At 40.7% G+C, this 17,403-nt stretch overlaps 2 pseudogenes; both read right to left on the reverse strand.

Annotated features, from left to right (window-relative positions):
• Positions 1-7,282: 7,282 nt before the first annotated feature.
• On the reverse strand, positions 7,283-11,773 carry LOC139530767 (cytochrome P450 1B1 pseudogene; annotated as a pseudogene).
• A 1,491-nt stretch (positions 11,774-13,264) lies between these two features.
• Positions 13,265-16,596, reverse strand: LOC139530768 (cytochrome P450 1B1 pseudogene; annotated as a pseudogene).
• Positions 16,597-17,403: the final 807 nt, after the last annotated feature.

Here is a 17,403-nt window from a genome sequence, read left to right on the forward strand (position 1 = left end):
TGTTACATTGTACTTTATGGGTTGGTTATGTAGGCTTCTTCTAACTCATCGCTTTCTACTACTTATAATAATACAATTCAATTATATCTTTACATATCTTTAAATGTTTACATATTTTTGCTTTACTCATCTCATATGTGTATATACTGTATTCTATTCTACTGTATTTTAGTCTTTGCCACTCAGACATTGCTCATCCTAATATTGATATATTCCTTAATTCCATTATTTTACTTTTAGGTTGTGTGTATTATGTGTATTGTTGTAAATTGTTAGATATTACTGCACTGTTGGAGCTAAAACCACAAGCATTTCTCTACACCCGCAATAACATCCGCTAAACATGTGTATGCGACAATACAATTTTATTTGATTTTGATTCAATTTATTTTTACAATAAAAACCAAAGTCTATCAGAATTCCAGTCAGTCCAATAAATGTTGTACCCCTTGATCTTCAAAAATAGGACTTGGAAATATGGAAGTATAGATTAGCCAAATTGTTTTACCTGAGCATAACCACAAAACTAAGGACTTATTAGCCAGCCCTACTCTGTTGTTTATGATTTTGTTGTCATGGAGGACTGATTGGATTCATTGATTTGAGTTGAAAAAAAATATGGCATGCTTTGAGCAATACTGAAAAGTGCTATTTACATGTGAAAAATGAATGCCATATGCTGCATTTGCTATAGGCCTATTGTTTAACTTTATGTTGGTGACACTTTGATAACTTGATAATATGCAGCTGTTTAAAGGGCAAATCCACAAATGAAACAATAACAAAACCCTCGCCCCGACTTTGTTTTGGTAAAACGCTGAGGGATGGGCCTGGAGAAATGTAACCACTCTCAGATTAATAGACAGCTATGGATGCAAGGACTGGTCATCCATGATATCAACATTATTGTTTTAACCATGTTATGAGGCTATACAGTGTTTGTTTACATTTACAATGTTTACAAACATTGGAGAAAAACAAGCTTATATTTTGGGTTCTCATGGAGTGTGACAGTTGAACTAAGCTCATGAGACATAAGTTATATTCTCCAAGAATCAGTGGTTTTATATATATATATATATGTATAACCATTGATTCTTGTAGAATATAACTTATAAATGTCTCATGAGCTTAGTTCAACTGTATATATAATTTACAAGTCCAAAAGTGGATGTAGCAACTACAGAGTGCCCCTTTAAGTCTATCAAAAGTGTGTGAGTTTGAACATGTGTCCGTTATGCCTTTTTATCAGCATGAATTAGACTGGGCAATAAAAGCCCCACTTTTATTCCATAGGCTGGGATCCGCAATATGCAGCTGTTGCAAGAGTGCATTTTTCACTGGCTGTCCACTGGTTTCAAAAACCATGATTGATAGGAAGCTTAAACTTTTTGAATTCAACCATTATTGGGTTCAAATACACATTTAGATTTGTGAACAGCTATCCACAACAACCACACTCCGTAAGGCGCAAATAGCTAAATGAGAGAGCAGCAGTGTGATTCACATCAATGCTCTATGTAGACATCAATATTAAGTGATATCCGTATATCTGTAGACTACACCACTGCTGTCATCCTTACCTCCAAGCTTTTATTAAAGTTGTATAATCTTTGGATGCCAACAGCAGTCGCACCATTGGAAGACATAGCTTGGACTGTAGCCTACAAAAGCCTATTCCTGCTCTTTTCCCGCAATCCATCAAACCCATTTGGTGTGTCATCGTAGTGGTCTCTGACTTGTGGTCAGACTCGTGCAGGTGGAACAAACTTAAACTTGCACCTTTTTTCAATGCTGATTTGAATGTCATTGAGAAAACAGAGAAGTCTCAAAGATTTTTTTAGCAAACATCCTTTCTGAATTGAAAAGTAATCCTCGAAGTAATCATCTAGTTTTTCAAAAGTATCTGTAATCTGATAAAAATATTTTTGCTGGTAACGTATCAGATTACACTTACCGTTTTTTTGTAATCCCTTACATGTAACAGATTACATGTAATCCGTTACTCCCCGACCCTGGTTGTTGATGATCAGGTCTAACACAATGTCGTGTTGACAGCAAACTTGATGATTGAGTTGGAGTTGTGCGTGACCATGTAGTTGCGGGTGAACATGGAGTACAGGAGGGGACTAAGCACACACTCCTGGGGGAACCCCGTGTTGAGGGTCAGCGTGGTGGAGGTGTTGTTGCCTACCCTCACTACCTGGGGTCGGCCTGTCAGGAAGTCCAGGACCCAGTTGCACAGGGATGAGTTCAGACCCAGGGCTCTGAGCTTAGTGACAAGCTTGCGGGGCACTATGGTGTTGAAAGCTGAGCTGGTGTCAATGAACAACAGTGAGCATTCTCACATAGGTATTCCTCTTATACAGGTGGGATAGGGCAGTGTGTAGTGAAATGGCAATTGCAATGTCCGTGGATCTGTTGGGGCGATATGCAAATTGTAGGGGGTCTAGGGTGTTGGGTAAGGTGATATGGTCCTTGAATAGACTCTCAAAGCAATTCATGATGACAGTAGTAAGTGCTACAGAGCGCTTGTCATTTAGTTCAGTTACCTTCGCTTGCTTGGGTACAGGAACAACTGTGGACGTCTTGAAGCATGTGGGGACAACAGACTGGGAGAGATTGAATGTCCAAAAACATTCCAGACAGCTGGTCTGCTCGTGCTCTGAGGACATGGCTAGGGATGCCGTCCGGGCCACATGTTTATGGCTATGATATAATTCCAATGGGGGTTTCAAAAGAGGGAAACATATTTTTGGGTTAACCAGTGGAACCAATGGAATATCACAGACCAACTCTGGAATACATTAGATTGGATTCGAATGCAAAGAAGGACTCTTTCCACTTTCGAGTGAAAACAATTTAAATTCTTTGTGTGCTGTGAAGTGTTCTGATGACAGACTGACATTCTCTAATACATGGAGGATCTGTTAAAGGAAGGATCATGCTTATTAAACTGACAGGCAGAAGCTGATGATTTCTGCTTTGGGTCCAAAAGCGACAGCCAGATAATCTTGGGGAAAAACAGTCCCTGTTTATTTGAATTTGGACCAATACTTCCAGCAATATTCTAAGGTATGTTTTGTATTTTAAACCTCATAACTACATTTGTCACAGTCATATGACTTTTTCAAATGTCACCTTTCATAAAAAAATTCTGACATTTCCTTCCATTCTAATGTTTGTCAAAGTGAAACTTTGGTAGTTTCTGATATTCAGGAGTGTCTCCATTGAAAATACTGAAGGAAAACTTTCCAGACTCAATGTTCCACTGTATTTTTAGGGATGGCACTGGACAGTAGAACATATTCTTTACGCATTACAGCTGTCTGCTCAATCTCTCTGACGGCTTCTGTGTACAGTCACCTCACTATGGTTACTACTTCATCTATTAAACAGTCTTTTTAACATGCCTGTCAGGACTCTGGCAGAGGGAGAGAGATTATTTACAGCACAGAGCGGTAGCTGGTAGCAGGGGGAGGGAAGGCCGGTGTGGGAGGTCATTCTGTGGATGTGTGTTCGTGCAAAATACAAAGAACTCGAGCTGAAAAAAGGTTGCTCATACAAGTTTTGTTTTCCTGTCAGAAATCAAATTCAGCAGTTCTGGGGCCTTGGGCTCGGGGGAGGAGCGAGTGAATGGGGTGAAAGGGACTCTTTCAGTGGGAGATTTCTGGGGTGAGTCTGGAGAGTGGGGGGGGGGGGGCAGGCAGTTGAAGGATCAGGTAACTAGCTTTGCTGAACTGGAGGCACATACTGCGGCTACTCTCTGTCTCCTCGCATGCGGCCCCCACCCACACCCCACCCCCTCCAAGCTCCCAATGTTGTCAGAGCAGAGAGAGACTAAAGCGGTACAGAACGTCTCCAGCCTGCTCTGAATTAACACATTTCAAAACAAGCCTCCCTCAGAGTTCACCCACAGTGTTCATTCCTGCAGGCTCCAGACCGAAGCCCAGCACAGCAGAGCGCAGCGTGTGGAGGCTACATGCACCACTGGCTGTGGGGATGGGGATAATGGGAGAGGGGAAGCAGTGGAGAGGCGCAACTCTCTATAAAAACATGTATGTGAAATGTAGATGTACAGTATATATCAGTATTTTGTAGATGGAGGTGAGAAGTAGGGGGGTCGCCTGATATGAAAATAGGGTCGTGGGAGACCCTTTATATATATATATATATATATATATATTATAATATCGTCTTTGTATCTCAAAACCATTGTAATGTGGTTAACTTTAAAAATCTAAATGAAAATGATTCAAATCTAAAACATAAATATAATTCAACCAGAGAGCGCCCTTAGATCATGGGAAAAGCACTTGAATCATTCCCACGGTAAATGGCTAGGCCTGCTACGCTATGACTCCACACACTATAGCAGAGACTTTGACGCAATTGATATGGTGAAAACAATGTGTGGGGAGGCAGAGGTACAGAAACTCACGTCAATACCTTTGTCAGATAACACTGTTAAACAAAGAATTTTTGCTCTGACTGAAGGACTCAAAACCTCCCCAGTTTATGGTCTCCAAATGAACATTAGCTGTGAGGGCCAAGATGCCAATGCATTCATTGACTTTTGTTCGCTATACATGTCGGGGGATGCTATTCACGAGGACATATTGTTCTGAAACAGCACAGGGGATGTTCAGTGCGCTGTGTGGCTATATTGACGAAAAACCGATTCCATATTGGATCGAATGGTGGACTTTTGCACAGATGGGGCTCCATCTATGGTGGGACGGTGGGCAGACCTCTGCAATCTATACTGAACAGAAATATAAACTCAACATTTGAGAGAAATAAGCTTTTTGTGCATATGGAACATTACATGTTGCGTTTATGTTTTTGTTCAGTATAGTTATGAGTGTGTCTTCCTCTGCCATATGAATGCATTATATTTGTGTGTATTTAGATTTGTGTGTATTAGGTATTTGTTGTGAATTTGTTAGATATTCTTGCTAGACGTTGCTGCACTGTCGGAACTAGAAGCACAAGCATTTCACTTAGCATCTGCTAAACACGTGTATACAATTTGATTTGATTTATATGAGACACCGAGAGCAACTGGGGGCAAAAGAGCTGAGCACAGAACTCAGAGATACTGAGTGTACAAAACATTAAGGACATCTGCTCTTTCCATGACATAGACTGACCAGGGGAATCCAGGTGAAAGCTATGATCCCTTATTGATGTCACTTGTTAAATCCACTTCAATCAGTGTAGATGAAGGGTAGGAGACAGGTTAAGGATTACCCCCTTTTTTTAAATTTTCGCCTAAAATGACACACCCAAATCTAACTGCCTGTAGCTCAGGCCCCGAAGCAAGGATATGCATATTCTTGGTACCATTTGAAAGGAAACACTTTGAAGTTTGTGGAAATGTGACAGGAATGTAGTAGAATATAACACAATAGATCTGGTAAAAGATAATACAAAGAAAAAAACAACTGTTCTTTTGTATTTCTTTTGTACCATCATCTTTGAAATGCAAGAGAAAGGCCACAATGTATTATTCCAGCCCAGGCACAATTTATATTTCGGCCACTAGATGGCATCAGTGTATGGGCAAAGTGTTAGACTGATCCAATGAACCATTGCATTTTTGTTCAAAATGTTGTATCAAGACTGCCCAAATGTGCCTAATTTGTTTATTAATAACTTTTCATGTTCAAAATTGTGCACTCTCCTCAAACAATAGCATGACATTCTTTCACTGTAATAGCTACTGTAAATTGGACAGTGCAATTAGATTAACAAGAATTTAAGCTTTCTGCCAATATCAGATATGTCTATGTCCTGGGAAATTTTCTTGTTACTTACAACCTCATGCTAATCGCATTAGCTTACATTAGCTCAACTGTCCCGTGGAAGGGACACCGATCCCGAATAAGTTTTTTAAAGAAGGATTTTTAAGCCTCGATACAATTGAGACATGCATTGTGTATGTATGCCATTCAGAGGGTGAATGGGAAAGACAACATTTAAGTGCCTTTGAATGGGGTATGGTAGGAGGGGTGCAAATCAATATTAGGAAGGTGTCCTTAATGTTTTGTACACTCAGTGTATTCTGCAGCAGGTAACTTCGATTGTAAACTACATCAAACCACATCCACTGCGCACACACCTGTTAGCAAAACTATGTGGAGATATGGGATCAGAGTATAACAATGTTCTATTTCATACCAAAGTTTGGTGGTTATCGAGGGGGAGTGTTAGAAAGATTTTTCGCACTGAGAGAGGAACTTGGTTGACTTATGGTGGCCTACCTTTTGCCAGCTCATAACTGTGTGTAGCTGGATTCAGTGCTCTCGTGTGCATTAAAGCCAAATATTGATCCAGGTTGGATGTGACAGCAGAGATGAGGTGCGCTCTGTTGACCACACCCCCTGACTTTGAGAAAGTCAGACGTGACGTCCATCCAGCAAACCCATCTCATTAGTAGCCCCACATTAAAAGTATGTGATCGTGAGTCGTGAAGACAATCAGAAATAATGTTAGAATGTTTTTCAATTGACTGCCATAGCCCCAAATCAAAAAATCTAACATTGAGTGTTAATTACATACTTTTTTTCACATGGTTGGGGTCGCAAGATTATTCAGATATCAGAATGGGTTCGTGGGCCAAAAAAGTTTGGGAACCCCTGGTCAACAGAGTTGCGGAAGTACGGAGAAGAAATAGAAGACGTCCAAGGGTTGTCTAATTCTCATACATACTCTAAGAAATTTCTGTGAACGTGAGATAGTGTCTGTCTCTTATATAAGAGCAAATGTACTGCTTTCCTATCCTAGTATTCAAGTTCAATATTATAACCCTTTTTGGTTCCAGGTAGAACCCTTTTGGGGTCCATGTTAGAACCCTTTTGGGGTCCATGTTAGAACCCTTTTTGGTTCCAGATAAAGTCTTTCTACCTGGAACCCAAAAGGGTTGTACCTGGAACCCAAAAGGGTTGTACCTGGAACCAAAAAGGGATATCCTAAGGGGACAGCCGAATAACCCTTTTAGAACTCTTTATTCTAAGAGTGCAGACTGCCTTGGGTGAAATATTGATGAGTGGGGCCTGTGGCTGGGGCTGTGACTGCATGTGCCCTATCCAAACCCAGGGTGTTGAGGGTCTGGAGGAAGAGCATGTGTGCTGCCTACACCCCAGCCCCACATCAATCTTTCATGGCAACACACAGACGCGACATCATGATCTATTATCATCTCTTTGACCTCCCTGTATTGTCTTGTACCTGGCACTTGTGTTCTCCTCAGACTGACGTAAGCCACAGACACGGCTGAGAAGGTGTATAGGATTTATTGCATGGAGTTCAGGCACTATAGATTGCATACAGTACATGTATAAGTCATCATAATACAATGGAATTATGTAAGTGTATTGAAAATTCTGAACATTTATAATTGTTATTACAGTATGTACTTATGCAAACAAAAACACCATGAATACATATCAGAATGGGTCAGAAGATGTATAATTCTTAAAATAAATCTACAGGGGCAACACGATACCCGCCTAACACATGATTTGTCCACATCACTGCAACAACAAAGCACTTACAGTAAAATGGATTAATTCCACCAGTGTATATTAGCAAATTTAGGGTGGAAAAACGAAATACCCTTGTATGTATAACAATAGATACTTAAGATGTATTTTAAACTGTGGCCACATAGTCTGAAAGCTAATATATATATATATATTTTATTCTTAGTCTGCATGCAATATATATATGTTTTATTCTTACGTAACACTTGTAGAAATCTGCACACATATATCTAGGTTATGTTCTTATTCATTTATCTAATACATTGAATTCTACTGTGACATAATACTTTGATGGAGTTTACACCCAATTTCTATAAACACTTAGGAGGGATGTATGTAACATGAATTGCTACATTATATATTTTTGTAAATCTGGAGGGATAACGTCTTAATTTCAAATGTAAGAAATGTGCTACGGTTGAAGTCGGAAGTTTACAAACACTTAGGTTGGAGTCATTAAAACTCGTTTTTCAACCACTCCACAAATTTCTTGTTTACAAACTATAATTTTGGCAAGTCGGTTAGGACATCTACTTTGTGCATGACACAAGTAATTTTTCCAACAATTGTTTACAGACAGATTATTTCACTTATAATTCACTGTATCACAATTCCAGTTGGTCAGAAGTTTACATACACTAAGTTGACTGTGCCTTTAAACAGCTTGGAAAATTCCAGAAAATGATGCCATGGCTTCAGAAGCTTCTGATAGGCTAATTGACATAATTTGAGTCAATTGGAGGTGTACCTGTGGATGTATTTCAAGGCCTACCTTCAAATTCAGTGTCTCTTTGCTTGACATCATGGGAAAATCAAAAGAAATCAGCCAAGACCTCAGAAAAATAATTGTAGACCTACACAAGTCTGATTCATCCTTGGGAGCAATTTCCAAATGCCTGAAGGTACCATGTTCATCTGTACAAACAATAGTACGCAAGTATAAACAGCATGGGACCACGCAGCCGTCATACCGCTCCGGAAGGAGACGCGTTCTGTCTCCTAGAGATGAACGTACTTTGGTGCGAAAAGAGCATATCAATGCCAGAACAACAGCAAAGGACCCTGTGAAGATGCTGGAGGAAACAGGTACAAAAGTATCTGTATCCACAGTAAAACGAGTCCTATATCGACATAACCTGAAAGGCCGCTCATCAAGGAAGAAGCCACTGCTCCAAAAAAATGCCAGACTACGGTTTGCAACTGCACATGGGGACAAAGATCATACTTTTTGTACAAGTGTCCTCTGGTCTGACGAAACAAAAAAAGAACTCTTTGGACATAATGACCATCATTATGTTTAGAGGAAAAAGGGGGAGGCTTGCAAGCCGAAGAACACCATCCCAACCGTGAAGCATCAGGGTGGCAGCATCATGTTGTTAGGTTGCTTTGCTGCAGGAGGGACTGGTGCACTTCACAAAATAGATGGCATCATGAGGGAGGAAAATTATGTGGATATATTGAAGCAACATCTCAAGACATCAGTCAGGAAGTTAAAGCTTGGTCGCAAATGGGTCTGCCAAATGGACAATGACCCTGAGCATACTTCCAAAGTTGTGGCAAAATGGCTTAAGGACAACAAAGTCAAGGTATTGGAGTGGTCATCACAAAGCCCTGACCTCAATCCTATAGACAATTTGTGGGCAGAACTGAAACGCGTGTGCGAGCAAGGAGGCCTACAAACCTGACCCAGTTACACCAGAAAGGTCAGGAGGAATGGGCCAAAATTCACCCAACTTATTGTGGGAAGCTTGTGGAAGGCTACCCGAAACGTTTGACCCAAGTTAAAGAATTTAAAGGCAATATACCAAATACTAATTGAGTGTATGTAAACTTCTGACCCACTGGGAATGTGATGAAAGAAATAAAAGCTGAAATAGTTAATTCTCTCTACTATTATTCTGACATTTCACATTCTTAAAATAAAGTGGTGATCCTAACTGAGCTAAGACAGATCATTTTTACCAGGATTAAATGTCAGGAATTGTGAAAAACTGAGTTTAAATGTATTTGGCTAAGGTGTATGTACATTTCCGACTTCAACTGTATAGCCAGTGCAATAAAATAATACAAATAACAAACATGATTCAGTTATCTGTCACAAAAAGTGATTTATACAATCAACAATCAGTTTAGCAAATGATAATAATAGTAAAGTATCAATATAAGTATCAATATAAGTCTTATGGTTTGTACCTACCAAGCAATAACATTCACTGTTGTGTACATACCTTTTATAGTGCATTGGATTACTGCAGTCCATTAGTGGGTGCTCTGTTATTAAACACAAATCACAAGATTTTATGCCCCATTAAGTAATTCTCCTCTGAGCTTGGCAGAGATCTTGTAGTTCAGGGGCTTCAGTGTTAACCCATATGAGCAGTCTAAGGAGAGGTCCTGACTTGGGTTATTCTCAAAGCTGCACTGGTGAATCAAAATAGCAGAAAATAAAAAAAACTCCACTTTGGCGATCTGCTCACCGATACATCGCCTCTTCCCTGCTGAGAATATCAACACACTGTTGGTCAGGTCCTTGTCAAGGGCACCATTTTCATCGAGGAACCGTGAGGGGTCGAAGAGATGTGGGTCCTTCCACTGTAAAGGGTTGTGGTTGACAGACCACTGGTTGATGAAGACCACTGTGTCTTTGGGGATGTGGAAGCCTTTAATGGTGACATCTGAGGTGGTGGAGTGTGGGATGGTGAGGGGTACAAAGCTGGTATAGCGCATGGTCTCATAGATAACGGCATCTAGGTAAGCCAGGCTGGCTTTGTCCTCAATACAAGGCAGCCTGTCACGGCCTACCACTTTATCAATCTGCTCCTGCAGTCTGGTTTGGATGTTGGGGTACTTTGCCAATAAAAGGAGCATCCAATGAAGGCAAGTTGACACAGTATCCAGTCCCGCACCAATCAGATCGGACACTGTCCCTTCTGTGTGGGCCTCCGTCAACCCGGTATCACTGCCTGCCTTGTCAATTACCTGAATAATGGCGTCACTCATGTCCCGAGTCACTTCAGGGTCAAACGTCTCCCTGTGCTCCATCACCTTGTCTCTCACAAAGGTGAAAAACTCTTTATTGAGGTCTTTGAAGCTCTGGTAGACACTGCGGACAGGATTTGGGAAATATTGAAGCCAGGGCATGACATCCACCAAGCTGCCAGCCCCCACCGTCTCTCCAAACTTGTCCACGCTGCCCAAAAGGGTTCTAAACTCCATGTCATCATGGCCATAACGCTTTCCAAAGCACAGGGCACAGATTACATTTGCAGCAGCTACTGTCAGTTCGTGAGCAGGGTTGAAAAACTGTCCATCAGCACTGAGTTTGAGGAAAGCTTCAATGAGCTCAGTAGCCTCTGCCACAACGTGCTGTTCAAATGCTTTTTTGGTCTGGCTGTTGGAGTAGAAAGCTCTAATGGTGGACTGAGCGATCTTCCGGTGAGTCCTCCACTGTTTGCTGTAGTTAGAGAATGTCATGCTGTTACCACCAGACACTGACTGAAAAGACACAAAGTTGGGTCTGCCTGCAAACTCTGTGCTGTGTTGAACCAAGGCTTCTCGTATTGCTGTGTCTCCATTGAGCACAACTATGTTGTTGCAGCCCAGTCGTATCTGATACACGTTGCCGTACTTCTTTGCCAGCTTGGAGAAGGTGATATGAGGCATCTGCCCCAGCTGCATGGCATTGCCCACCACCGGCCAGGCAAAGGGTCCTGGCAGCCTTCTCTTGAGTCTGAGATTCCTGACCCATAGACAGGCTTCTAGACAGAAGAGGAAAACAAAGGAGGCGACCAGAGCTGGCTGGACCTGTCCACTCCACTCCCTGATGATGCTGCTGCCCTTCACCCCAAACTCTGTGTCCAGCAGTGCCATGGTGCTGAGATGTTCTAATTCTGGTGCCCAATCCTTCAAATTCTGAGAGAGATCCCACTTTTATTTGTTGAATGTTATTCCTGGTAACCGGATATTTAAAATAGGTCCTCCTCTCCACCTAAATTCCAAATAAACAAAATAATAATGCTGTCTGTTTTTAAGTATGGTCAGTCCTGCATTATCATCCCAAAAACGTAGAAAATGAATCGAGACAACGAAGAAGGTTTTCAGCACCTCTTACACTACGGTGCCTGTCTCCTCCTACTCCGTGCTGGCTTGTGAACAGGCTTGATCAGGTTGAGTGGTTAGCAGTAGTGCAGTCGCTGTCCGTCTTCAGATGACCACATTAGAGGAATGCAGATTTCAGTCTTGACACTCTCCCTTATATCTCCTCTGTGGGAGGGTTCAGGGACTTAAAACTCCTATTCGTTTTTATTTTTTTGCGCCGAAATGCTCGTTCCTGCGGAGTCTTTCTGATACCTAACACTCAATGCCATGGTGAGACAAAAAGGAAAGCAGCAACCAGTCAGGCCCGCCTGAACCTAGGACTAAAACAGAAGGAGTTTAGATTTAGCGGGCCAGAGGCTCTAAAAGACTGGGCTGCACTACCTTTAAACACAATACAGGTACCACAGGGGAGAATTTAGAACATGGTGTAGTAGTTAGGGTTCATACTTTCAGTCACACAGATCACCATAGCTAAACTCACCATAGCTAAACTCACCATAGCTAAACTCACCATAGCTAAACTCACCATAGCTAAACTCACCATAGCTAAACTCACCATAGCTAAACTCACCATAGCTAAACTCACCATAGCTAAACTCACCATAGCTAAACTCACCATAGCTAAACTCACCATAGCTAAACTCAGGGGACACTGATTGGTCCGGTTATATTCTGTATTCTGAAAATGACGATTCCAGACTGAAATATAGTGTATATAAAGCAAACGTCTCAGTGAAGTACCCAGGCTAAGGCAGGACTACTTGTAACTTTGGAAGGAGCTTTCTTCCATCTATTGAAAACTAATGTATTCATTTTTTATGACATTATAAAAAAAATTGTATCTGTTATTTTCAGCCTATGCTCTGTTAACTCTAAACACTACTAGGCTACACTTTTATATGTTCTATAAAAGTAAATACAGTATTTACCAGAGATTTTGTTTTTGCATAATGGTCCTTTTATACATAATAAATGAGATAATGTAGCTCTTAGGCTGGTGGCTATATCAAAATAGTTTAAAAGTGAGTTCAAAACAGGGACCTCTGGCAATAACGCTAGTAATAAGGCTTTTCAGAGAAACAAATAAAAGTTGACCTATTGGGGGTTCAAAGCTATTCAGCAGGAATTGAACTACTATGGAATTCTGTACTCTAATGGGCCAGTGATAGTAATGCTGCAAGGAGCGATTCTTCACTTGTATCATGTATTGTTTCTAAACCAGATCACAATTCAAATACATTAGATAATAATAAATAAATAGTTAGGTGGGTGCTTATATTTGTCCGACTTCTCACATGCACAAGCTTGTATTATACGCTTGTGTGAATTGTACATGTCTTTTTTGCATATCCCAACTCTCCGTTATCAATGACAACCCTGGAGCAATTAGGGTTAAGTGCCTTGCTCAAGGGCAGATAGACAGATTTTTCACAGCGCTCTAAACGCTAGGCTACCTGCCACTTGATGTGTTTCTGGCCGTTTTGATGAGAGAAAACATGCAAGACTGATGTAGATTAGCTATAAAACATAATGAGTGTTAACAGTGGTGAAGACTAGTTTGTAGTTTTATTATACATTATCACATGTTTATTGCATTGTAAAATGTACCTTAGAGTGTGTATTTCCATAATAGTCTTTATTTTGTAATATATTATGCACCAGCTCATATTCATTGCACTGTACATGGAGTGTGTCACTACAAAAAACAACACATTGCAATGGACAGGAGATTGCAGTCCTTCCAATGATGAGATGCTTAATGGGTTAATCAATGACAAACAAGAGAGAAGCAGAATCAGTTGCTATCAACCCCTGACTGTTTAAAACATTGCTTTATTCATTCCAGATATATCTGATTTTTCAATCCTATAATTATTATTATTTTTTTTAATTTCAACACAGTATTTTCTATGATGAATCCTTGCCTGGACATTCAACACATGCTGTAGTTGAGTTTCTTGGTTTGAGAGAGGCAGAGATTCTGAACACTATTTCATAAATTCCTGAATACGTGCTCTTTGACAAAGGTGAAATGACATCCATATAGATTTCAGACCCTTGAGGTGTAAACAGACATGCATTTGTTTAAATACAAAAAGACTTAAACTCCATTGATTTGTGTAGTAGTATTGTATTTAGTGACAGTTGGTTGGGATATGAAGGGATGGGTTGTGTAGCTGGAGTGCCTGTTCAGTAGATTTCTAAGAAGATCAATGCAGTCAGTGTCTGGAGTTGGTCATCTCCCATGTATTCATCAGCATTATCAATCCCACAATTCCAATCCCACCTCTCCATTGAAACGCCTCCAAACTTGGTTGGGGACACTGAGCTTGAAGTTACACAGAGGCGCCAATGCTGTTATCTCTGAATTGTCTTCACACTGTAGGCTATAGCATATAGATAACTTGATTTTCCCTTTAGCAGTTTGTCAGCATTTGTTATCTTCCGACAGTATTTCAATGTGCTCATATGCATGGTGTACAGTAGATAGTGGATTGGATTATAATACAAATCATTTTCATACCTGAAATATATCTATACAAATATTTTGCGACTGCTTTATGTGAAAAGGTTAACTACATTGATACATCACCATCTTGATGCGAGGAATCCAAAAAGTCCTCAACGCAACAAATTGTGGTTCCTCGGGTGTGACTACAACATTCACAAACACTCACAAGCATATTACACTGTGATATAACCTTCCATTGACTTTGAGTGATATTCTAGTTTCATGCACATATTTTCATACGTTAACATGCTGAATACTGTTTATGAAGTACCCTCAACTTCATTGACCCCATGATCCGACCCCTGGCCCCCAACAAAGGAGATTCATCTCTACCTAGCAAACTTTCCATTACTGTAATCATACTTTCAATTCTGTATCAACAACATTGCAAACATATTCAATTGTGTTCAGATATTAATTAAATATTAAATATGAAATATTTCACTCTTCAACAACAGCATTCAGTGCAGGTTTGCTTATACTCACTGTAAAATGTAATTGATTGGCAATGTTGCCCACAATAATGGGATGAGATTGTTTATGCAGGTGACACCAGACCGAGCAGCTTCCCCCTGAGCTTGGTTGTGATGGTGTAGTGGAGAGGCTTCAGTGTGAGCCCATAGGAACAGTCAAGGGTCAGGGCCTCTGATGGGTTGCTCTCAAAGGTACACTGGTGAAGCAAGACGGCTATAAATAAAAATGTTTCCACCTTGGCAATCTGGTTGCCAATACATCGCCTTTTACCAGTGGAAAAGATCATGACGCTGTTGGTCAGGTCCTTGTCAAGGGCACCATTTTCATCGAGGAACCGTGAGGGGTCGAAGAGATGTGGGTCCTTCCACTTTAAAGGGTTGTGGTTGACAGACCACTGGTTGATGAAGACCACTGTGTCTTTGGGGATGTGGAAGCCTTTAATGGTGACATCTGAGGTGGTGGAGTGTGGGATGGTGAGGGGTACAAAGCTGGTATAGCGCATGGTCTCATAGATAACGGCATCTAGGTAAGCCAGGCTGGCTTTGTCCTCAATACAAGGCAGCCTGTCACGGCCTACCACTTTATCAATCTGCTCCTGCAGCTTGGTTTGGATGTTGGGGTATTTGATCAAAAGCAGGAGAATCCATTGGAAAATGGTTGACATTGTTTCTTGGCCGGCTCCAATGAGGTCTGTGACTGTTCCTTCAACAAAGTCTTCGGCCAGTCCGCTGTCCTTTCTGTGATCAATCGCGTTAATGATAGCATCACTCATGTCACGCGTCACATCAGGCGTGAAGGTTTCTCTGTGCTGCATCACTTTGTCTTTCACAAAGGCAAAGAACTCCTCATTTATATGTTTGAAATTCTGGTAGCTGCTGCGGACAGGATTTGGGAAATTCTGAAGCCAGGGCATGACATCCACCAAGCTGCCAGCCCCCACCGTCTCTCCAAACCTGTCCATTCTGCCTAGGAGAGTTCTAAACTCAATGTCATCATGGCCATAACGTTTTCCAAAGCACAGTGCACATATTACATTTGCAGCAGCTACTGTAAATTCACGAGAGGGATTAAAATATCGTCCATCTGCACTCATTCTCAGAAATACCTGCACAAGATCCATACATTCTCCTAAAACATGGTGCTCAAATGCTTTCTTGGTCTGGCTGTTGGCAGAGGAGAAGGCTCTAATGGTAGATTGTGCAATTTTCCTGTGCATTTTCCACTGTTTGCTGTAGTTAGTGAAACTCAAGCTCCTGCCTCCTGAAATCATCTGAAAAGATACAAAGTTGGGTCTGCCTGCAAACTCTGTGCTGTGTTGAACCAAGGCTTCTCGTATTGCTGTGTCTCCATTGAGCACAACTATGTTGTTGCAGCCCAGTCGTATCTGATACACGTTGCCGTACTTCTTTGCCAGCTTGGAGAAGGTGATATGAGGCATCTGCCCCAGCTGCATGGCATTGCCCACCACCGGCCAGGCAAAGGGTCCTGGCAGCCTTCTCTTGAGTCTGAGATTCCTGACCCATAGACAGGCTTCTAGACAGAAGAGGAAAACAAAGGAGGCGACCAGAGCTGGCTGGACCTGTCCACTCCACTCCCTGATGATGCTGCTGCCCTTCACCCCAAACTCTGTGTCCAGCAGTGCCATGGCTATGGATTATCAGGACACCTATTCCTGGAAACAGATTTTGTAAATGAAAAAAAAAAAACTACAAAAAAGTTTAGCACTCACTTTTTTGTTATTTTTTTTAATAATAAATAAATAAAATAATGTTCAAAAGTGATTTTGTGATGTACAATGAAATTAGTTAATCAATTAAACAAGTTCCATTAGTTTAAAGTCCCAAGTATCCTTCTGAGACCATGGTGACTGTCTCAGTACTCCTTGGGAAAATATCTCAGATGAAGCTTGGTGAGTTATGGTGAAGTTTTTCTTCTCTAGTCACTCTTTTCAGCAAGATTTAAGACTTTAGTGACTAGTTTTGCTTCAGCAAGGTGTCTTATATGTTTGCAGTCGGTGGGTAGGGCTGAGCATTATTTTCATACTCCTCCCATTGTGGTAGCCCTATATATATTATCATTCTGATGTTGGACGTCGACGCGCGCTTCGCACTGGAAACAAAAGCGCGCAGAGACCTCTGTCTGCAGAGGTGAACTCCAGCAAATACGTTTAGGAGGAAAGTAACACTTATTTTACTAACTCGAATAGTAATAGTGGTATCCCATGTTAAATGGTTATACTTTCTTACGTTGGTTGTTATAATTTGAAGATTCAAGAAAAGCTTATAGCAAGCATATGGTTTGTTTCTTTTTCTGATTTTATTTTTTGCCTTCTAATTGTTGTAAAATGTAAGAACTGTGTTCAATAAGTTTTAATTTTACGTGTTAATAAGTAAATGGAATAGCCTATTTAGTTGCAATAGTCGATAAGGTATGTGTAGCTTTTGTGCGCGTCTGCATGGACATTCTATACTTTGCATAAATAGCCTAATGTAAACTCTGTTTAGTGTCTCAATAAAATAACAAAGTGAATGTAATCATGATGCCATCTAGCCTAATAAATGTGTGTTTAAAAATGATGGGTTTACAGTGAGTTTAGCAACTTTTCAGGTACTGTGCCAGTACCTGCATTAGTCTTGCATTAGTTTTGTGCGCACGCTGCATATTGACTGTTGTAATACCATTGTGATAGTATTTTTCTTAATTTATAATTTTAAACATAATGTAATTACATGTAATCCGTTCAAGGTAGTCAACAGCACATATATAATTGAC

This window comes from Salvelinus alpinus, chromosome 9, assembly GCF_045679555.1.
Source record: "Salvelinus alpinus chromosome 9, SLU_Salpinus.1, whole genome shotgun sequence".
Lineage (NCBI taxonomy): Eukaryota > Metazoa > Chordata > Actinopteri > Salmoniformes > Salmonidae > Salvelinus > Salvelinus alpinus.